Source organism: Halyomorpha halys, unplaced genomic scaffold (assembly GCF_000696795.3).
Source record: "Halyomorpha halys isolate HHAL.00 unplaced genomic scaffold, Hhal_1.1 Scaffold26.1, whole genome shotgun sequence".
Taxonomy (NCBI): Eukaryota; Metazoa; Arthropoda; class Insecta; order Hemiptera; family Pentatomidae; genus Halyomorpha; species Halyomorpha halys.
The window spans coordinates 785667-796828 of record NW_027115055.1 but is presented as its reverse complement, the minus strand read 5'-3'; positions in this window follow the sequence as shown (position 1 = coordinate 796828).

The following is an 11162-nucleotide window of genomic DNA, read 5'->3' as shown; positions in this document are numbered from 1 at the left end:
TTGGAATTAATTTTAATCCTCTAATTTGGGCACCATTCTTCAAGGGTGGTGATGTGGGATTGGAGGGTTTGGGATACAATGTAAGGATTATTGTTCACTGACAATAGACATGTGTCATCGTCATACGTGGTGAGGATAGTGTGAAGATGGGTTGGGATGTCAGCTGTGAAAACTGTATAAAGGATAGGACCAAGGATACTACCCTGAGGTACACCAGCAAACTGACGGAATAGGGATGAATAAGCTCCGTTGTAATTTACTTGAAATAATCTGTCGGAGAGATAAGAACAATATAAATTTAAGTATATAAACTTAATTTTACCTAATCTTTAATATCTTTGAAAGAAAAGGATAAAGTTATTATATAGGGGACATACCACTTCATCCTCCAGAATATCTCCTTAAATTTATAACTCTTGTCGAATAAAGTAATGTACCTCAATTATGTCCCTGAAGACATCCCTTAAAATGGTATTTCACAAATTGTTAAATAAGCTTATAATAAAGCAGTTTTTACTAAATATATCATAATTAGCAGCATTAAAAGCAGATTTGCAGATTTTGTTTCTCGAAACGTCATTACACTGACTTAAACCATTATGTTCACCACCTCAAATATAAAAATATCAATAAAAAATAAAATGATTTATAAGCTTGAGAATAGACAAAAAGATAACAAAACGTTATCAGGACAGCATAAATAAAATATGCAGAAGTATCAATGTCTATTATTTTTCCTAAAATAGATAATATTAATAATAATTGAATAAACAAATTTTGTATTTTTTTAAAAGAAATTTTTCCTTTTTTTAGCTAAGTCATATAAAATAACATTTTACATTCAACTCGTATCTTTTTTTTTATTTTTCACAATCAAATTCAAATTGCAAAACCCACCTGGAGTATAATGGTATTAATAATGTTTCTGTTAACTTTTAAAAATTTATTGAAAAACATAGTTCATCAGAGTTTTTAATGCTTTGTCGCAAAATACGGTTTTTTTTATCCAACATTACTGAATTAAATTCAATGGAAGTTTAAATCGTATGTACTAAGGCAAAATTTTTAATATTTTGGATTTCTTTTCGCTTTAAAGTTGTTTATTGTTCTTCACAATACCAAATTAAATATGTGACGTCACTAATTAAAAATAGAATGTGATAATTCGACTTACATCGAAATTAGGAATATGCAACCATGAATCAAACATAATGTTTATAGAAAGATATTTTCAGTTACACCTTGTTTTCTACCGACGAAATAGTCGTATAGAATATATAAATCATATTATTTTTCCTTAAAATTATATTCATGTAAAGAAACCAGTCGTTAGATTCTAAAATTCAATTTTCAGTTATCCTACATTCACGTTCCGGCTGACCTATAGAAATTCGCGATTGGTCATGGCGTTCAAAACTCTTTCAGCTTCTTGAAAGTCATCTCAAACTACTGCATTCTGGTTTTCGCATAGCATGTCGTGTTACACCCAGATATATACTGACTGCCATAATACTTTTCCAGTTTCCAACATATGTTAATCTTAAATTATTTATAAATCTTTGAATAAATAATAAATTTATTTTTATTATCTACGATTGTTCTATAACAGGATGGTCAACTTTTCTGTATATAAGATCTTTAATTAAGAGTTTTATCTTATAAGCGTGTCGCGATTGACTTCTTGTTATAGGAGCAGTTAAAGGGGGAAGAAGGGGTGAGAAATGCATACTATGTTTATACACTGTGTTTCAGTGTAAAGTGAATTCGAGCAAGGTATAGGTAGATAAATAATATATATGCTCAAAACTATTTTTTAATTTTTTTAATCACTTATTTAGTTTTCGAGATATAGGCTCATGAAGAAAATAAATTTCAAGACGCAACTTTTGATGGCAGCATTCCGTACAAGCGTTACCGAAAAAATTTGATTTTCCGACATTTTCTCAAGATAAATTTTTACTAACTTAAAATAAAATTTAATTTTTTCATCAACTGAAATGTATAAGTTGTTGTACTATTTTTTCGTAAATATAAAAAAGTAGTTATAAAGCTGCACAGTATGTCTGATAATTTAATTTTAATATTTCACTTTCGCGATTATTTTTTGGATCTGGAAAATGTATCATGAATGAATTATATGACTTACTTTTTGCTAATCTATCAATAGCTCGCTGAGTTCACATCGTACTGAAGTACAGACTTAAGGCTTATCTACCCACGTAAAACACAGCAATAATTATTTAAAGGGTCAAAAAACACGTCCTGGGGAATCAAAAGAACATGGATAATTAACAACTTTCGATTCAAATGAAATATGTCTGAAACTATTGCTAGAAAGTTATGTCTTCTACAATCGCTTCAAAGTCCATGGTACACGGAATGAGCAATCGATGATCAACCCAAATTGCCCTCGCGATCGACTTGTTGGGGGGGGGGAGGGACTATAAATATAAACTATCAATAACGACAAAGTAGTAAGGAAAAGAGGGAGTCATTTTTTTAATGATTTATTTTTCAATTAATAAAGAAAAAAAGCTATGAGACTTTAAAAAAGTTGAGGAAGTCTGGCTACTTTTTATTGTACGATGGAAAATCACGATAATGCCGAGAAAATCCAGGTAATGTCAACAGAGGAAATCTGAAGCAAATCACTCCCTGTTTCATCCGGGTTATTTCGTCATTTTCCACGGTTTTAAAAAACACTGAATACCGATACTAAAATTTATGTAAATGATGTAAAACGGTTTAAATGACGAATTGACTGTGTGTCAGTGGTACAAAAACATCCCAGACAACTTCGTAGGGTAAGTGCATCAGTTATTGACAGATCAACCTTTGATTTTTTTTTTTTATTCTGTTATTTAATATTTATTTATTGCTATTGACAACTGTACATTATAATACATTTAGTAAATCTGATCTAAGTTAAATTGGAGTGTTACAGGCGTGTAGAGAAACTACCCATTGGTAACACTCTAATGACACTTTACATTAGCTGGTCTCGTGGCCATCTTCTTTTCAGGCACCTCGGAGGATTGTCAGGAATGGAAGAGGATGCAAGATTAGAAACTAGGGGGTTTTAGTGGTTAGAGAGTTTATAATGGAAGGAGTGATATCTGGTTCGGGCTAGATCGGTTACATAGGGAACATTAAGGTCTTTATGTATGATTTTATTTGTGACAAGGTAAGGAGCATTGAGGATTTTGGATTGTAAGGATTGAATACGAGAGGAATTCGAAGGTTTAGTGGAGCCCCAAAGCTCAACTCCATATGTCCAGATTGGCCTTATTACAGTCATATAGATCAGTCTTTTGTAATGTGTTGGAAGTTTAGACCGTTTGTCTAGTAAGTGCTGTAATAGTCGAAATCGACGTGCAGCTTCCTGTCTTTTCAGTCTGGTGTGAGGATTCCAGGTTAATCGCTAGTCCAAATGTAGTCCAAGGTAGCGGATCTGTTCGACGGGGGTAAGAATAACATTATTAAATAAAACTGTAGGAAAGTCAGTAGGTTTACGACGAAGGGTAAAGGTGATTTGATGGGATTTGTTGGAATTTATCTTAATCCTCCAATTACGACACCAATCTTCGAAGGCTGTGATATGGGATTACCTTTGTTTTTAAAGATTGAAAAGTTTGGTGCCACCAACCGTTTCAAAATTGATGCCAGTTGTAAGCTGAGGGCTTATCTTACAACTGCCACCAATTTTTGGAACGATTTTTTGGCACTAAACTCTTTACATTTAAAAACAAATGTTTACTTGTCAATAACTGGTGAACTTGCCCTAGTTGATTTTAAAGTATTACTACTTTCATGAATCAGGATGTATTTAGCATTTTAATGCGGGGAGAGAGTGTACTACTAGATAGATATATTTATGTGAGTATTTCGGTGGTATAGATATAGTTGGAACAAGGGCGAACTCAGGACAAAACTAGAGAGGGGCAAGCCATAGTCAATATTATTAATTTTAATATATAAATATATATAAAAAAATCCATGTAATGAAGTTGAACTGTAATTATAAAAAAAAACGAAATTGATGAGAAAATAAAAGCGAGGACTGCAAATACTTATTTTTCAAATTCGAAATTGATTAGATTGCTTTCTGTTGAAAAAAGTTAAATTTTTTTTTTTAAAAAAGTTAGAATTTATAAAACTATTATCCTTTCCAGTGTTATTTATAGTTACGAAGCGTGCCCTCTTACACTAAGGGAAGAAAAACGCCTTAAAGTTTTTGAAAATAAAGTATTACGTAAAATTGGAAGAATATAGTTCATTGAGAATGACGTTCTGCTGCTAACCATTGGCAGTTCTCTTGGCAGCAGAACGTAATTCTTACCAACCCTGACGAAGCCCTTCAAAGTAGGGCGAAACGTTGGTTAACAATAAGTAGTTCTACTTTACTATTTTGATACCTTTATTGACCGCCACTCGGACTGTCTTCCTCCAATATACTTCATACAGTCGACTATCTTCTTCCAATATTACGTAAAATATTCCAGTTGAAAAAAGATGAATTAACCGGAGAATTTGAAGGCTACACAATGCTGAATTGAGGTATCTGCAATGTTAAGTATAATTCAGGTTATAACCCAGTTATACGGTGCTATAACTAAAGACGTAACCTTATGGAAGGTTGTGCTACTTAAAAACGAACGGATCCCTAAAATGTCAATAAACACTGAACTGACGGGTAAACGTCCGAAAGGTAAACCGAAGAGTAGATGGGAAGATAGGGTTAAGGCGTCACTGGACAGATATATGTAGAGAACGACTGGTGCCATTGGCATCGAACCTTCGGATTTTCTGAGACTTTATTATTATTATGTAAGTAATCTATTAATATTAAAATATTAAAGAGTTATAGAAATATATATGTATTTTATTGATATAGGATCAATCCAACTTAAGTCATCTAAACCTCTTTCATAGATCTTCATGATTCTTAGAGTATTAGTAATACCAACTACATACAAGATCGGTACACTTTTTTAATTAATATATATATTTCATAACAGCAGGAATAACTGAATTCCATCAGGTTTGGGGTCATAAAAATTCTCGAATATTTAAAATTGATTGTGCTAAGGTAAAATAGCTCGTTTTGAAGCACATTCCATTCGATAAATAGCATGAACCTCAAAACAAGTAAATTATTTTTACTTGTTTTCAATATTTTTAAAATATCGAAAACGCGGCTTTAGGTTTAAAAAAAAAGTTTGCAATGCCGACTTATGTTGGATAGATTCATGCCAAATCCTAAGTGAAATGATAAGATCACCAGAACTTAAAATCTAGATATTAGTTTGCTTATTTCGTAATGTTTTATATAGCAAATATATTCGTGGATTCGCAACTAACAGAGTGATGTTTCATAGCTTATTGGACATGCTTTCATTTGACTTATAACGTGATTTTTTTTATTTTACCCCTTCTTGCAAATAAGCTTGGAAACACCGCACTAGCACAGTTGGTTGAGCTGGTTTTGATCTGAATAATGAAGAAATAAAAAAAATTGATCATTTCCCCAAAAAATTCGACAATTGACAAATATTTTATAAAATATTTCTTCAACGAGAACAGTCAAGTCGAATAAATTTGAAATAAATTTATTTATATTTCATTAAACCCTTAAGAGAATGGTTAGGCTTGATGGCCTCTGGATAATGACAAATAACAAAAATATTGATGTGCAGAAACTGAGAGAATAAAGTCTGTTCAAGTAAAAAATTCTAATAAATATAAATTGCAAAATGATTATATATAATACTGTGAATTTATTTTTTTCAAATATTTTTTATTAAAATTAATAATAACTTCTAGGACAATTTTTGAAGTTTTTTGTAAAATCATTTCTTTGTGTACAATACACCCAGTTTTTATTTAATTTATCTTTTTTTAGAATTTAATAATTTTTTATTTTAACACTTTCTCAAAACTCCCTAACCACCCAAACCCACTCGTTTCGAAATTTTGTGAGAAATGATCATTATGAATGTATCTTAAAAAGTAATGATCGCATGGAAATGTTCATTGGCTTTAAAAAGCATCGAACTAGGTATTCCATCTGGTGCTAAGGTTTCGAGTCATGTAATAATAATCGAAAAAAAAGGGCAAAGCTTTCAATTAAAAGCTCAAGATTACTTAAGCAAGCTTTGTCTGGTAAAACCAGTATTTTTTATTTCATTTTATTGGTTACGTCTATGTAATAAAACTTATATATTTAAACCCAAAGTTCAAAGTTGCTGTTAGGATTTATCAAGAAATTAACTAATTATTTTTATGTTTAATGTTTTTGTATTAGAAAAAGGACCCTCCTGTTTAATTTTATAAGTAACCCTTCCTAGAGTTTTTTTTTTATTCCTAATGCAATAATCCTTATTTTCCACTTTGCATAAACACTTGAAATGTTTATAAAATTCAATAAATTCAGCTAAAAGTTCATGGGAGTATTGCCCCAATTCAGACGACATTCAGTTAATTTGTTAATTTATTATACTAAAAAATTAAGTAAAGTGAATTTGGGGATGACGATGGAATGGTAAGATAGCATACATCAAATGATCAGTTGAAGCTGTGTTCACACACTTATATTTTATTGAATATATACTTAACCCAGCTCACCCTAGTGGAAAAAACGTTTGTCAATAAATGGATCAATGTTTCTAAAGTTTAAAATATGAAATATAAAACGAATTAAATGAGACAGCCACATAAACAGTGCAAGCCGTTGCACAAAAATCATTTGCCGAATGTTAGTGGATATATGGTTTTAGTTCAAGTAAAAATTCTTCTGCATTGAATTCCCACGATGAACCAACTACTTATCGCTGTATTCACAGTACCATTCATGTTGATATAAAACATAACTAGTAAGACAAAAAGGCTTAAAAAGCAGTACAAAAGTACAATTAATAAATAATATATTCAATTTATAATAAGAAAATTATTAGATAAAAGGAAGATGGTCCGGATGCGGTCAAAATAAGTCAAATGGTTTTTTTTTTACCCCCTTGTCATTTCTGACAAACGGGAGAGGGGGGTACCACCCTATTCTAGAACCATAGTGGGGGGAGTCAATTTTTCATTTCGTGGGACCGCAGAAATAAAAGTCAACCCCCAGGCCGCATTCGAAATGGTGCTGCTGCAGTTCCCAGGTTGCAAAGGCCTACGCCTCAACTCTCTACTGACGGCCCTAACTAATAGTAATAAAATATATATTATATGACTAGCTCATAATAAACAGTTAAATTACAATGAGTTATTTTGACCGCACCTGGATTATCTTCCCTTTATTTATTACACATGACCAATCAATGATCATCCTAAAGTTATTAGGTTATGAATCGTTGATAATACCAACAACTTAAAAGAGACAAAAAATGTAAGTACTATTATTAAAGTAAAAATGAGGAACCCAGTGGGCAGTTTGTCCATCACATGTGTGGATGGTATCCGAATATTCACCAGTGCCAAGATTCCATGGGGAATTGTACAGCACAATTATACTTCCTAAATAACTTAATATGCCTTATCGAGGGCCTTCTGTAGAGTGATTATCAGGCTGGAGAGCTTTCTAAGACCAACTAACCTCGCTCATTCATAAAACCGCTTTGACAGGCCCATATGCTTAAAAGTTTTGAACTAAGAAAGAAATTAGTGGAGGGATTAAAAATCAAATAAAAAGGATTTTAAATGTATATGAAACATTTTTTTAAAACCATAATATGAAAATAATAAAAATTTGCAATAAAGAGAAAAAGTGCAATAATTTTATTGAAAAAGATAAATAATTAATAATATTAAAAGTTAAAATATGAAAGAAATAAAAACATATAATTACTAAAAGAAAATTAGTAATGATTATATTCAGATACTAATTGACAGCATAAACAAAATAAATAAAAATGAAATAGTCAATGACATGTTCCTATGGCCAGATGCTTTTTTATAGTTGTTTATGCTTTGTTATACTTGTTTAGGTCTAATCTTCTATGATCTAAAATATTTTTTATAATTATAAAATGATCTTTTTATATTGACAAACATAACAGGAAAAAATTTACATTCACTCAAATTATCAAGTTGTTTTCAACGTTGCTAAAAACAACATAATCATCCCCATTTAATGTATTTTCCAGAATACAGTCCCAAAATGTCTGAAAAAAAATTTCCATTTTTTTTTTTTTGCCAACTTCTTTCTGCTTGGACTGTTTTCACTTTCTTTAAATTGATATAATTTAAAACTTTAGTCAAACAAGAATCTTGTTGTCCAGGAATTGTTTATGCTTACTTGAAAAAATACTGAGATGGCTGTTAATGAAAATGGGATCGTTGATCAAGGTTCATTATTTCATACACTTCTTCTACTTTAATATTTCCATCTAACTCTGATCCAAGTTCACCATTAAAAATTTTTAATTTAGTGTTCTTTAAAATTAATTAGGAGGGAAAATTAGGAAATGTACTATAGACCCGGAGACCATCCTCCGAGGAACTTCAACATTACAACCTCTTTAGGTGGTACTTGGGCTAGAGGCACTAGGTAAATGAATAATAAAATAATAGTCCAAATAGCAAAACTCGGTTGCTCTTTAAGATTGGTATTTTAAGGACTGGAATGGCCATTATATCCTACTAACTTGTTAACAAACAATATAACAGAATGCAAACCAACAATATTTAAAAATAACAAACTCCTTTAGAATTGTTAAGCAAAGTTTAGTTATAAATAATTAAAAAAATAATATAATTTTAATATTATTTGAGTGATAAAACTCGAATTAACAGACCAACAGGCTTAATTATTAATTGTAAATAAAAAATATATGACTAAGAAAAAAAGAAAGGTAAATGTAATACATTAATTTAGTATAGTATTAATACTATTTAATTTTTAATTATCCTTTTGTGTGTACTAAAAGCAATAGTTTATAACTCATATTATAGATTTAAAAGAGAAATATTTAATTACTATACTCACCAAATAATAAATAATAATAATGCTTACCCAGAAAACCTTATGATTCAATGTTATACCAATAATCGCTCCCTATCTTGCACTAAAATTATATTTATTAATTAATCCTAAAAATGATTGAGTTGTTCAGTCTATAAATAATTGAGTTGTTTATTTCAGAATGGTCATTGACCCAAAATATATGAAATATAATTTTTTCATTGAATAAAGATCAAATAACAAACAAATTTGTACAAATATTTCAAGAATGTCATCAGAAAACTGTGTGATTTCTGTAATTTTCATGTATTCATATTATAGTGTTGAGACAGGTTTTTATTAAACAAAATATATTTCTAAGACTTATATCCTTTCTGAAATAAACGATTCCATTTAGTAATAAATAATTTCAATACATTGTAAATTGGTCTTCTAATTCCTGAGGCTACAGAATTTTTAAACCCTTGTTCAGTTATCCAATAGAAAGTAAAACATTATTCCTATAACTAAAAAAAGTAATATAAATATCAAAAAATTTAACTTCTGAATTATTTCTCAATGTTTTATACATTCAAACAATATGTTTTTAAAATCATTTAATTTTTATATTATGTATAAATACTAATATCCTGCTTACAACTTATGTAGATGATGCTGTAATACTTTCCATAGCTTCTCAGCATGTACAGACTCATTTAAATTTATTACAAATTTGGTTTAATAAATAGCGAATAAAAATAACATACAAAAATCAAATCAAGTTACATTTACATTTGGAAGTATAGACTGCCCTAACACTTTACAATATCCTGTTACCTAAACAACACAGAGATAAGATACTTGGGAATTACGATGGACAAATTAAATCACATGTGACAACTTTTAAAAAAAGACTGAATCACGGACTTTATTTACTTTGACGACTACTACATCACAAAAATAAATTATCATTTACAAACAAACTTTTAATATACAACATGTTGCTTAAGCCGATAGGGACTTATGCCACTCAGGCATGGGGCTCCTGTAAAAAATCCCACCTTCAAATCAACTGGACACCCCAACATACTGGTACAAACATTACTGACTTAAACACTAGCACTAAATCTAACAAGAAGACTGACATGCCTCTGGAGCAAGGATCTGCTACATTAAGTGGATATACTATGTCAGGAGTTTGACCAGGAAGGTTTCTCCATTCCTAAATTCATACTAATCCTATGCTGAGGTGGTCAAATGAATCACAAATTTACGTAAAACCACTAAATGCCAATATACAATTATATAAAACTACAAAATAAAGAATAAAATAATAATAATGTATAATTGACAGCCCTATGAGTTGAAAGATGGTTTTAAAAAACAACAAATAGTTAAAACTGATTAAAGTAGTTAAATGATCTCCCAATTTCAATTTAATTTTCAGTTTTGAACTTGATAATGTTTCCATAACCAACACTTTACAAGCTAAAATAATAATTCATAAAATATCTTAAATTGATTTCTTTTTATTTGGTAATGTTATATTATTTACTGAGATTTATTGTAGTCATAATTATAATGAAAATTAAAATCTTGGGGCAAGAATATGGCAACCTACATGATATAAATCGGTCAGTAGAGCAGTTTTAAAAAACTCGACAATTTTTATTAAATTAAATGTTTTATACAGTTCATATTCCATAAAATTATAGGTGAATGTTTACGGTCTATGAAAAATTAACACAATAAAGAAATACAAGAGCATTTTGTACAAAATTCAAACTGTCTTCAAAATTGTGGCTGGTTCCATTTTTACCCCACACCATTCAATTATTCCCTGATATTACATGTTTTATTGTCCATGTTATACAAAATTTTGAATAATTTTCTTATGATACTACTTTGATATTTGGAGTGACCCTTATGCAGAAAGGAAGGAAATTAAAACTGTGGAAATGAGATGGAGAACTGATTTTCAAATTCAGTATTTTATGTTAGTCAAATTACATGGCATACCTAACCTAATTCAGATTATATTTAAAATAATTTTGTATATGTACGGCCGAAACAAGTGCTTATAAAGAATTACCATTATATTTATTGATAAATGTAAAAATACTATGAATGGCCCAAAACTAATAGTAACTAGTATGAAATAAGGTTTCCTTATTCCTATTTAACATTTTAATTTTAAGGATTTTTTTAATAATATGTTAATATT